Source organism: Anopheles funestus (assembly GCF_943734845.2).
Source record: "Anopheles funestus chromosome X unlocalized genomic scaffold, idAnoFuneDA-416_04 X_unloc_96, whole genome shotgun sequence".
Lineage (NCBI taxonomy): Eukaryota > Metazoa > Arthropoda > Insecta > Diptera > Culicidae > Anopheles > Anopheles funestus.
Window position 1 is genome coordinate 66,084 of NW_026045227.1, and position 13,917 is coordinate 80,000.

The window sequence follows — 13,917 nt, forward strand, 5'->3', positions numbered from 1 at the left end:
TCCCTATCGAACGAGCAAAAGTTGTTTTTTTGACCAAAAAGGACCCCTACTCTAGTAAAATTGGCCTGATTTTACTAGTCCCCGGTACCCGTACAGGCAAAATGAGCAAAATGCTCAAGTATGAATGGTTTTTGGCCCATAACTCGAATACTAGACGTCGCAGGGGGGTGTCATGGAACAATTTTTGGTAGCCCTTGAAATTATCTATCGAATGACATATACTTGATTTTTGGCCAAAAAGTTCCCTAGACTAGTAAAAATCGCATCATTTTACTAGAGTCGGGTACCCTGGACGAAAAACCGCTATAATTGCGGTTTTTGGCTAATAACTCGAATACTAGACGTCGCAGGGGGGTGTCGTGGAACAATTTTTGGTAGCCCTTGAAATTATCTATCGAATGACATATACTTGATTTTTGGCCAAAAAGTTCCCTAGACTAGTAAAAATCGCATCATTTTACTAGAGTCGGGTACCCTGGACGAAAAACCGCTATAGTTGCGGTTTTTGGCTAATAACTCTAATACTAGACGTCGGAGGGGGGTGTCGTGGAACAATTTTTGGTAGCCCTTGAAATTATCTATCGAATGACATATACTTGATTTTTGGCCAAAAAGTTCCCTAGACTAGTAAAAATCGCATCATTTTACTAGAGTCGGGTACCCTGGACGAAAAACCGCTTAAGTTGCGGTTTTTGGCTAATAACTCGAATACTAGACGTCGCAGGGGGGTGTCGTGGAACAATTTTTGGTAGCCCTTGAAATTATCTATCGAATGACATATACTTGATTTTTTGACCAAAAAGTTCCTAGACTAGTAAAAATCGCATCATTTTACTAGAGTCGGGTACCCTGTACGAAAAACCGCTATAGTTGCGGTTTTTGGCCAATAACTCGAATACTAGACGTCGGAGGGGGGTGCCGTAGAACAATTTTTTGTAGCCCTTGAAATTACCTTTCGAATGATATATAGTGGTTTTTTGGTCAAACAGTGACCCCGAGACTAGTAACCCTCCATACACAAAACCGCCTAAAAAGTTTTGGTTTTGCAAAATTTTGAAAAGTGCGTCAAAAAAATTTTTTCAAAAAGTACCAAATCGTGATCAGAACTCACTATAGACCATAAAAAGTGAAATCCGATGGTCATTTGCAACACTTGGTCAATCGAGAAAAATTTCACTTTTTTACTAGAGTCGGGTACCCTGAACGAAAAATCGCTCAAGTGATGGTTTTTGGCCAATAACTCGAATACTAGACGTCGGAGGGGGGTGCCGTAGAACAATTTTTTGTAGCCCTTGAAATTACCTTTCGAATGATATATAGTGGTTTTTTGGTCAAACAGTGACCCCGAGACTAGTAACCCTCCATACACAAAACCGCCTACAAAAACTTTGTTTTGAAAAATTTTGAAAAGTTCAAAAAAATTTTTTTTTCAAAAACTACTAAAACGTGATAAGAACTTACTATAGACCATGAAAAGTGATATCCGATGATAATTTGCAAAAGTTGGTAACTAGTAAAAAATTTCACTTTTTTACTAGAGTCGGTGCAACGAGAAAAAAAAAGTCCGTGATGGAGAAAAATGGCACGTTTTCCACGCCTGTACGCTTTCGTTTTCTATATAGGGGGTAGGTGAGCCAGAAGCATGAATTTGACTGAGTACGTATCTTTATGAATTGGGCCCTTCTAAATCGATTGAGACTACCCCCAGGACGATCGGACGACTGCTTCTGGCTCAAAATGTGGTTTTTAGATTTTGATCGTCAATTATGAGAGAAAAAATCGATTAGAAGTAAAGATACGAAATGCTTGGTCTAAGTTGGGAAACGACTTCGGATATTTGTTGGACGTTGTCGTAGAAGGTCCGAGGACCAAGGAAAAGTGATTTCCAAGTGGATTTATGCACTATTAGTCGATGGTAAGATGTGAAATTAGTAGAACTTACCATACAGTTTGCGAAGTTGAAGCAATCGGTTGGTGAATATGGTACTGTCTGTCCAATTTGGTGGTTCGGAATGAGTGAAACGATGTTGATGATGGATAGACGTTCCGATTGCCCCCGATCGGGGAACATATAGTGGTCTTTAAGGTCCAAGTACCTATGTTTTGGTAAGCAGAACTGAGAGTTAAAGGATGAAAGTCGGCCATTCCTAATATCATCCTATCGGTGGTTCGCGAGTTGTTTGAGGACCGGAGCAGCTCGCGATGAAACGGTCCTAGGGTATTGGTTATCCATCCAAGGAAGAGTAAATGCGATCCTAGATGTGTGTCGTTGGCCGTTCTACCGGTATCGCCTATCGATGAGATATCGGCGGGCATGCCTTACTCGAAAGTTGAATTCTAGGATCGATGGTCAAACAGACCTATGAGCGATAAACCAAACTGAACACGTATTGATGTCGGCTTTTCCTATCATTTGATGCCGCAGGTTGTTTAGGGACCGGAGCAACTTGCGGCCGAGACGGTCCCCGGGGGTTTCTTTCTCCAAGGAGTGGAAACTATTAAGCAAGAGTTGTAGCAAGATACGATCCTCTGATGTGTCGTTGGCCGTTCATGCGGTATCGCCTGTCGATGAGATATCGATGGGCATGCCTTACTCTACCGACCTTCTAATTGAGAGTATTAATCAGGGATCGATGGTCAAACAAGACCAATGAGCGATAAACCAAACTGAACACGTATTGATGTCGGCTTTTCCTATCATTTGATGCCGCAGGTTGTTTAGGGACCGGAGCAACTTGCGGCCGAGACGGTCCCCGGGGGTTTCTTTCTCCAAGGAGTGGAAACTATTAAGCAAGAGTTGTAGCAAGATACGATCCTCTGATGTGTCGTTGGCCGTTCATGCGGTATCGCCTGTCGATGAGATATCGATGGGCATGCCTTACTCTACCGACCTTCTAATTGAGAGTATTAATCAGGGATCGATGGTCAAACAGACCTATGAGCGATAAACCAAACTGAACACGTATTGATGTCGGCATTTCCTATCATTTGTCGCAGGTTGTTTAGGGACCGGAGCAGCTTGCGACCGAGACGGTCCCCGGGGGTTTCTTTCTCCAAGGAGAAGAAACGATTAAGCAACAGTTGTAGCAAGATACGATCCTCTGATGTGTCGTTGGCCGTTCAAGCGGTATCGCCTGTCGATGAGATATCGATGGGCATGCCTTACTCTCCCGACTGGATTACTGAGAGTTTAATCAGGGATCGATGGTCAAACAGACCAATGAGCGATAAACCAAACTGAACACATATTGATGTCGGCATTTCCTATCATTTGTCGCAGGTTGTTTAGGGACCGGAGCAGCTTGCGACCGAGACGGTCCCCGGGGGTTTCTTTCTCTAAGGAGTGGAAACGATTAAGCAAAAGTCGTAGCAATAATCGATCACCTGATGTGTCGTTGGCCGTTCTTGCGGTATCGCCTGTCGATGAGATATCGATGGGCATGCCTTACTCTCCTGACTGTTTAATTGAGAGTTATAATCAGGGATCGATGGTCAAAAAGACCTATGAGCGATAAACCAAACTGAACACGTATTGATGTCGGCATTTCCTATCATTTGTCGCAGGTTGTTTGGGGACCGGAGCAGCTTGCGACCGAGACGGTCCCTTCCCGAAAGATGGTGAACCGAGTCGTCTGGCGTAAAAACCGGACGACTCGAAAGGGCTTGACCCTTTCAAGTGAGCGATAATCACATTCTACGCTCAGTTCGACAGCTACAAGGCAATCACTCGCTAAGTTCAGAGCTAATACATGCAACACGCCGGCATTGTTTCCACCGACGCATGGATTCAAGACTGGTGCACTTATTAGTTAAACCGTTCGCCTCCGGGTGTTTCGAGTTCAAGTCTGGATGAGGATTGATCTTGCTGGTAATAGCTTGAGCCCCTGAATAAGGGGTCGAAGCGTACATCTTGAGACCATGTACAACATATTACCAAATCGGCACCATGGGTTCGGGTGCAAGTGATGTAACCGTGAAAGATGTTGAGCAGCCCAACATCGGTTTACACACGCATAATAGGAAGGCAGCGCTGTCGACTGGTCAGTCGTGTAAGAAGTGTGCATTATCGATCACAAATATATTGGTGATCTGTAGGTTGCGCATACACCATGCCCGGTGTAAAGTGCCGTGGTCCCCCCCGGGGGGCTGCATCAAACCGTTCGCCACGCGAACTACCCAATGGAACGAACTCGATGCATTTAATAAGAAGAAGAGATGATAATGAAACACGGTCGATTTAAGAGTTGAAAACGTTGAAATGCCTATAAGCAAGTCTTAAGTTGGTGGTGACCGTTACGCCCCAACAAATTGGTGCCTTACCCTACACCAAAGAGCCATTCAACATGGTTCAAGTGAGCGATAATCACGCTCTACGCTCAGTATGACAGCTGCAAGGCAATCACTCGCTAAGTTCAGAGCTAATACATGCAACACGCCGGCATTGTTTCCACCGACGCATGGATTCAAGACTGGTGCACTTATTAGTTAAACCGTTCGCCTCCGGGTGTTTCGAGTTCAAGTCTGGATGAGGATTGTTCTTGCTGGTAATAGCTTGAGCCCCTGAATAAGGGGCCGAAGCGTACATCTTGAGTAAATGTACAACATATTACCAAATCGGCACCGTGGGTTCTGGTGCAAGTGATGTAACCGTGAAAGATGTTGAGCAGCCCAACATCGGTTTACACACGCATAATAGGAAGGCAGCGCTGTCGACTGGGCAGTCGTGTAAGAAGTGTGCATTATCGATCTCCAATATATGAGCTCAGTATGACAGCCCAATTGGTAATCCTCGGGACCTCCAGAAAGGAAGCTGGATGAGGATTACCAAATCGAAAGTTGATAAGTGTAGTGGTACCACTTAGTCAACTTGTATCCCGAAAGATGGTGGACCGAGTCGTCTGGCGTAAAAACCGGACGACTCGAAAGGGCTTGACCCTTTCAAGTGAGCGATAATCACATTCTACGCTCAGTTCGACAGCTACAAGGCAATCACTCGCTATGTTCAGAGCTAATACATGCAACATGCCGGCATTGTTTCCACCGACGCATGGATTCAAGACTGGTGCACTTATTAGTTAAACCGTTCGCCTCCGGGTGTTTCGAGTTCAAGTCTGGATGAGGATTGATCTTGCTGGTAATAGCTTGAGCCCCTGAATAAGGGGTCGAAGCGTACATCTTGAGACCATGTACAACATATTACCAAATCGGCACCATGGGTTCGGGTGCAAGTGATGTAACCGTGAAAGATGTTGAGCAGCCCAACATCGGTTTACACACGCATAATAGGAAGGCAGCGCTGTCGACTGGTCAGTCGTGTAAGAAGTGTGCATTATCGATCACAAATATATTGGTGATCTGTAGGTTGCGCATACACCATGCCCGGTGTAAAGTGCCGTGGTCCCCCCCGGGGGGCTGCATCAAACCGTTCGCCACGCGAACTACCCAATGGAACGAACTCGATGCATTTAATAAGAAGAAGAGATGATAATGAAACACGGTCGATTTAAGAGTTGAAAACGTTGAAATGCCTATAAGCAAGTCTTAAGTTGGTGGTGACCGTTACGCCCCAACAAATTGGTGCCTTACCCTACACCAAAGAGCCATTCAACATGGTTCAAGTGAGCGATAATCACGCTCTACGCTCAGTATGACAGCTGCAAGGCAATCACTCGCTAAGTTCAGAGCTAATACATGCAACACGCCGGCATTGTTTCCACCGACGCATGGATTCAAGACTGGTGCACTTATTAGTTAAACCGTTCGCCTCCGGGTGTTTCGAGTTCAAGTCTGGATGAGGATTGTTCTTGCTGGTAATAGCTTGAGCCCCTGAATAAGGGGCCGAAGCGTACATCTTGAGTAAATGTACAACATATTACCAAATCGGCACCGTGGGTTCTGGTGCAAGTGATGTAACCGTGAAAGATGTTGAGCAGCCCAACATCGGTTTACACACGCATAATAGGAAGGCAGCGCTGTCGACTGGTCAGTCGTGTAAGAAGTGTGCATTATCGATCTCCAATATATGAGCTCAGTATGACAGCCCAATTGGTAATCCTCGGGACCTCCAGAAAGGAAGCTGGATGAGGATTACCAAATCGAAAGTTGATAAGTGTAGTGGTACCACTTAGTCAACTTGTATCCCGAAAGATGGTGGACCGAGTCGTCTGGCGTAAAAACCGGACGACTCGAAAGGGCTTGACCCTTTCAAGTGAGCGATAATCACATTCTACGCTCAGTTCGACAGCTACAAGGCAATCACTCGCTATGTTCAGAGCTAATACATGCAACATGCCGGCATTGTTTCCACCGACGCATGGATTCAAGACTGGTGCACTTATTAGTTAAACCGTTCGCCTCCGGGTGTTTCGAGTTCAAGTCTGGATGAGGATTGATCTTGCTGGTAATAGCTTGAGCCCCTGAATAAGGGGTCGAAGCGTACATCTTGAGACCATGTACAACATATTACCAAATCGGCACCATGGGTTCGGGTGCAAGTGATGTAACCGTGAAAGATGTTGAGCAGCCCAACATCGGTTTACACACGCATAATAGGAAGGCAGCGCTGTCGACTGGTCAGTCGTGTAAGAAGTGTGCATTATCGATCACAAATATATTGGTGATCTGTAGGTTGCGCATACACCATGCCCGGTGTAAAGTGCCGTGGTCCCCCCCGGGGGGCTGCATCAAACCGTTCGCCACGCGAACTACCCAATGGAACGAACTCGATGCATTTAATAAGAAGAAGAGATGATAATGAAACACGGTCGATTTAAGAGTTGAAAACGTTGAAATGCCTATAAGCAAGTCTTAAGTTGGTGGTGACCGTTACGCCCCAACAAATTGGTGCCTTACCCTACACCAAAGAGCCATTCAACATGGTTCAAGTGAGCGATAATCACGCTCTACGCTCAGTTCGACAGCTGCAAGGCAATCACTCGCTAAGTTCAGAGCTAATACATGCAACACGCCGGCATTGTTTCCACCGACGCATGGATTCAAGACTGGTGCACTTATTAGTTAAACCGTTCGCCTCCGGGTGTTTCGAGTTCAAGTCTGGATGAGGATTGTTCTTGCTGGTAATAGCTTGAGCCCCTGAATAAGGGGCCGAAGCGTACATCTTGAGAGTAAATGTACAACATATTACCAAATCGGCACCGTGGGTTCTGGTGCAAGTGATGTAACCGTGAAAGATGTTGAGCAGCCCAACATCGGTTTACACACGCATAATAGGAAGGCAGCGCTGTCGACTGGTCAGTCGTGTAAGAAGTGTGCATTATCGATCTGCAATATATGAGCTCAGTATGACAGCCCAATTGGTAATCCTCGGGACCTCCAGAAAGGAAGCTGGATGAGGATTACCAAATCGAAAGTTGATAAGTGTAGTGGTACCACTTAGTCAACTTGTATCCCGAAAGATGGTGAACCGAGTCGTCTGGCGTAAAAACCGGACGACTCGAAAGGGCTTGACCCTTTCAAGTGAGCGATAATCACATTCTACGCTCAGTTCGACAGCTACAAGGCAATCACTCGCTATGTTCAGAGCTAATACATGCAACATGCCGGCATTGTTTCCACCGACGCATGGATTCAAGACTGGTGCACTTATTAGTTAAACCGTTCGCCTCCGGGTGTTTCGAGTTCAAGTCTGGATGAGGATTGTTCTTGCTGGTAATAGCTTGAGCCCCTGAATAAGGGGTCGAAGCGTACATCTTGAGACCATGTACAACATATTACCAAATCGGCACCATGGGTTCGGGTGCAAGTGATGTAACCGTGAAAGATGTTGAGCAGCCCAACATCGGTTTACACACGCATAATAGGAAGGCAGCGCTGTCGACTGGTCAGTCGTGTAAGAAGTGTGCATTATCGATCACAAATATATTGGTGATCTGTAGGTTGCGCATACACCATGCCCGGTGTAAAGTGCCGTGGTCCCCCCCGGGGGGCTGCATCAAACCGTTCGCCACGCGAACTACCCAATGGAACGAACTCGATGCATTTAATAAGAAGAAGAGATGATAATGAAACACGGTCGATTTAAGAGTTGAAAACGTTGAAATGCCTATAAGCAAGTCTTAAGTTGGTGGTTTCGTTGTGCCCCAACAAATTGGTGCCTTACCCTACACCAAAGAGCCATTCAACATGGTTCAAGTGAGCGATAATCACGCTCTACGCTCAGTATGACAGCTGCAAGGCAATCACTCGCTAAGTTCAGAGCTAATACATGCAACACGCCGGCATTGTTTCCACCGACGCATGGATTCAAGACTGGTGCACTTATTAGTTAAACCGTTCGCCTCCGGGTGTTTCGAGTTCAAGTCTGGATGAGGATTGTTCTTGCTGGTAATAGCTTGAGCCCCTGAATAAGGGGCCGAAGCGTACATCTTGAGAGTAAATGTACAACATATTACCAAATCGGCACCGTGGGTTCTGGTGCAAGTGATGTAACCATGAAAGATGTTGAGCAGCCCAACATCGGTTTACACACGCATAAGGGGTTTATTGTTATCTGTAGGTTGCGCATACACCATACCCGGTGTAAAGTGCCGTGGTCCCCCAGGGGGCTGCATCAAAACGTTCGCCATGCGAACTACCCAATGGAACGAACTCGATGTATTGAAAGAGATGAACAATTAATAGCGAGAATAGGGGCCCGGAAGCAATTCCGCGGCCCTACGGTCGATTCAAGAGTTGAAACGTTGTACAATCGTGGATAGCACCTAGTGCTAATATGGTGAGAGATAATGTGTGAGGAAATTTAGTTTCCTAAAGTTTAGTTAGTGGTTTCCGTTGTGCCCTAACAAACTTAAAGTTGGTGGTGACCGTTACACCCCAACAAATTGGTGCCTTACCCAACACCAAAGAGCCATTCCATATGGTTCTAGAGAGAGAGAGTTGTGTGGAAATTTATTTCCCACTAAGCGAGTGTGTGTCTGTAGTGGAACGAATTCTGGTTGATCCTACCAGTAATATACGCTTGTCTCAAAGGTTAAGCCATGCATGTCTAAGTACAAACATAAATGAATGTGAAACCGCATAAGGCTCAGTATAACAGCTATAATTCACAAGATCATCCTACCACTAGTTACTTGGATAACTGTGGAAAATCCAGAGCTAATACATGCAACATGCCGGGACTGTTGCCCTCGCGGGTAGCTGAACTGGTGCACTTATTAGTTAAACCAATCGCCTCCGGGCGGCTTGAGTTGAAGTCTGGATAAGGACGCAGATCGTATGGTCGCTTGTCGACTGACGACAGATCTTTCAAATGTCTGCCCTATCAACTATTGATGGTAGTGTAGAGGACTACCATGGTTGCGACGGGTAACGGGGAATCAGGGTTCGATTCCGGAGAGGGAGCCTGAGAAATGGCTACCACATCCAAGGAAGGCAGCAGGCGCGTAAATTACCCAATCCCAGTACGGGGAGGTAGTGACGAGAAATAACAATATGGACCTCTCTAACGATGGTCCATAATTGGAATGAGTTGAGTATAAATCCTTCAACAAGGATCAAGTGGAGGGCAAGTCTGGTGCCAGCAGCCGCGGTAATTCCAGCTCCACTAGCGTATATTAAAGTTGTTGCGGTTAAAACGTTCGAAGTTGATTGCCCGTCCAGACACGTGACCGCCACGGGCGCCCGGTTACACGCCGGGGCCGTTCGTGCGCGCGCTCACGGCTGCGACTCACAATGGTGTACTTGGGCGTTACTCTGTGAACGAGTACCGTGCTACCGGTTAACTCCGGCACGGGCTCCTCATGGTGCTCAAGATACTCACATTTACCTTGAACAAATTAGAGTGCTCAAAGCAGGCTAAGACAAAGCGTCCGGCCCCCCCGTGGGGTTGGCGTTGGCCGAGAATAATCTTGCATGGAATAATGGAATATGACCTCGGTTTATACGATTTCGTTGGTTTGTCAGAAACCTAGAGGTAATGATTAACAGAAGTAGTTGGGGGCATTGGTATTACGGCGCGAGAGGTGAAATTCGTAGACCGTCGTAGGACCAACTGAAGCGAAAGCGTTTGCCATGGATGCTTTCTTTAATCAAGAACGAAAGTTAGAGGATCGAAGGCGATTAGATACCGCCCTAGTTCTAACCGTAAACGATGCCAATTAGCAATTGGGAGACGCTACCCCTATTCGGTGCTCTCAGTCGCTTCCGGGAAACCAAAATCGGGTTCCGGGGGAAGTATGGTTGCAAAGTTGAAACTTAAAGGAATTGACGGAAGGGCACCACAAGAAGTGGAGCTTGCGGCTTAATTTGACTCAACACGGGAAAATTTACCAGGTCCAAACTTATCGAGGTAAGACAGATTGATAGCTCTTTCTCAAATTTAAGGGTAGTGGTGCATGGCCGTTCTTAGTTCGTGGAATGATTTGTCTGGTTAATTCCGATAACGAACGTGACTCAAACATGCTAACTAGAACGCTGTCAGCAGTGCGCCTCCGGGCGCACCTGACGTTACAGCCGGGCGGCGCCTTCACGGGCGGTCGTCGGCTACGTTTGCCCTGCTTAGCGGGACAACTTGTGTTTAGCAAGCTGAGAATGAGCGATAACAGGTCCGTGATGCCCTTAGATGTTCTGGGCTGCACGCGTGCTACAATGTGGGTCGCAGCGTGTTCTCGCCAATAGGCGCCCCCATTCCGAGAGGAACGGGAAATCACTAAAATGCCCATCTAGTCGGGATTGGGGACTGCAACGGTCCCCATGAACCTGGAATTTCTAGTAAGCACTAGTCATTAGCTAGTGCTGATTACGTCCCTGCCCTTTGTACACACCGCCCGTCGCTACTACCGATGGATTATTTAGTGAGGTTTCTGGAGGCTTACCTTCCGCGGTTCCTTCGTGAGCTGCAGCTGGCATGGCTGAAGTTGACCGAACTTGATGATTTAGAGGAAGTAAAAGTCGTAACAAGGTTTCCGTAGGTGAACCTGCGGAAGGATCATTACTGATGATCGTCCGCGAGTGACCAACCATGGGCTGCCTTCGGTGTAGCTCGGTCGCTCGCTTGCTATGTGTCAGAATTTGTTGAAAGCCAACTCGTTCGTTGTACACTTTGATGGGTGACCATCACTGTGTCCCCGTGCCGAGCTAGATCTCCCCTAGCCGTAAGGCACTTGAACGCCCCTTCGACGACGAGTTGCATGTGTGTGGTATGTGTCAGAATCTGGTGAAGCTTTCTGCATGTGATGTGCCTTGTGTGGATCCGTGGCCATTGCATTGTGTCTGGTGCTTAGATACCCAGACACTTAGAACGCTTGCGCGGAAAGCAAACTCGATCGTTGTACACTTTGATGGGTGACCATCACTGTGTCTCCGTGCCGTGCTAGATCCCCCCTAGCCGTAAGGCACTTTGAACGCCCCTTCGACGACGAGTTACAAGAGTGTGGTATGTGTCAGAATCTGGTGAAGCTTTCTGCATGTGATGTGCCTTGTGTGGATCCGTGGCCATTGCATTGTGTCTGGTGTGTAGGTACCCAGACACTTAGAACGCTTGCGCGGAAAGCAAACTCGATCGTTGTACACTTTGATGGGCAACCATCACTGTGTCTCCGTGCCGTGCTAGATCTCCCCTAGCCGTAAGGCACTTTGAACGCCCCTTCGACGACGAGTTACAAGAGTGTGGTATGTGTCATAATCTGGTGAAGCTTTCTGCATGTGATGTGCCTTGTGTGGATCCGTGGCCATTGCATTGTGTCTGGTGTGTAGGTACCCAGACACTTAAGCAAACTCGATCGTTGTACACTTTGATGGGCGAGCATCACTGTGTATCCGTGCCGTGTAAGAGCTCCCCTGGCCATCAGGCACTTGAAAGGTCCTTCGACGACGAGTTACAATAGTGGTGTGTTAGATACGTCAGATTACGGTGTCTACTAGTGTGCAATACGTATCCGGCTACGGCACGGAACGAACGGGAACTGTGGTGCAGACAAACAAGAGTTAAGCCTATTAGTCATTAACTCTAAGGACGGGGCCATGGGGCGGTACACAAAGGATACGGATGAGCGAGTATGCAGGCCCAATACTCAATAGCTCGATCCGATCCAAGCACATGAGTTGACTGCGGCGTCAGGTTAACCAATGTGCTAGATTCTATTTGGCCAGTAGAATCTTGTGTCTTATGCGATTTGATACCAAGACACCAGAACGAAAGTTAGTTGAAGAGTTATTAAACTCTTATGAAGTATGGTTGTGCAATCACAACTTATGACTTTAACCTATAAAGTGGATATGGACTTGCAATTATAACATGGAATCTCTACACACCCCATGAGCTCGATCCAATCCACGCACACGAGTTGCCTGAGTAGCGACAGGTATACCGATGTGCAATACGTATCCGGCCACGGCACGGAACGAACGGGAACTGTGGTGCAGACATACAAAGAGTTAAGCCTACTAGTCATTAACTCTAAGGACGGGGCCATGGGGCGGTACGCAAAGGATACGGATGAGCGAGTATGCAGGCCCAATACTCAATAGCTCGATCCGATCCAAGCACATGAGTTGACTGCGGCGCCAGGTTAACCAATGTGCTAGATTCTATTTGGCCAGTAGAATCTTGTGTCTTACGCGATTTGATACCAAGACACCAGAACGAAAGTTAGTTGAAGAGTTATTAAACTCTTATGAAGTATGGTTGTGCAATCACAACTTATGACTTTAACCTATAAAGTGGATATGGACTTGCAATTATAACATGGAATCTCTACACACCCCATGAGCTCGATCCAATCCACGCACACGAGTTGCCTGAGTAGCGACAGGTATACCGATGTGCAATACGTATCCGGCCACGGCACGGAACGAACGGGAACTGTGGTGCAGACATACAAAGAGTTAAGCCTACTAGTCATTAACTCTAAGGACGGGGCCATGGGGCGGTACGCAAAGGATACGGATGAGCGAGTATGCAGGCCCAATACTCAATAGCTCGATCCGATCCAAGCACATGAGTTGACTGCGGCGCCAGGTTAACCGATGTGCTAAGAGAGTTGTTCCTGGGCCTTCAAAGTGACTTCAAAACTATCTTAGCGAATGGTGGCCATGGGCGTAGACATGAGCCACAAGTCACAAGGCCTGGGACTATTGGGTAATAAAGACAACTTAGTCAGAAAGTTAGTCTTTGGACGTACCACCGGGATTGTGTTACATTGGGAACCTTACTATAAAACCCTAGGCAGGGGATCACTCGGCTCATGGATCGATGAAGACCGCAGCTAAATGCGCGTCACAATGTGAACTGCAGGACACATGAACACCGATAAGTTGAACGCATATTGCGCGTCGGACGATTAAACCCGGCCGATGCACACATTCTTGAGTGCCTATCAATTCCTTGATATACAACAAACCAAACTTCAGGGTGGAGCGTGCCACAATAGAACACTATGGCGAGCAGCCCGTCTAGTGTCGTGGGGGAAACACGCTTCCACACTGTGCATAATGGCGTGCTCGGGACCTTTGTTGGGACCGCAGGGCGCTGAAAGTAAAGGGGTGAACCGCATAAATCGCACGCACGTAAACGCGCACACACACAAATAGAGTGAGACGTATCGTAGGATACCGCTAAGAGTACGTTGTGAAACATGGGGAAATTCAATCGAAAACCTCTTTGATGTCCAAGAATTCGTTGACCGTATCCGTCGTAATACTGGATCAACGTGCTTGGGGGAAAACGTCAAAGGGTTTTATAATAGTGGTGCATGATTAACCCATCGATGCCCGAGGGGAACATGTTGTCCAATACAATAGTGGTGCAGTTGGCTCGACATGCTCGGGGGGAGACATCGTGGGTCCAAGTCGACCAAGTCGACCGAGAGTTGTTGTTGAGAGATCGAATCAAAACGATGCCGAGCGGAACTCGTTGTCCTTATTGGAGTGATATTCGGACAACGTGCTCGGGGGGGCCAT

The 13,917-nt window shown here is 47.1% G+C and overlaps 1 non-coding gene across 1 annotated transcript; it reads left to right on the forward strand.

Annotated features, from left to right (window-relative positions):
* Positions 1-13,175: 13,175 nt before the first annotated feature.
* On the forward strand, positions 13,176-13,333 carry LOC125774236 (5.8S ribosomal RNA). Its single transcript, XR_007420689.1, has one exon. It is a non-coding gene; the product is annotated as a 5.8S ribosomal RNA (ribosomal RNA).
* Positions 13,334-13,917: the final 584 nt, after the last annotated feature.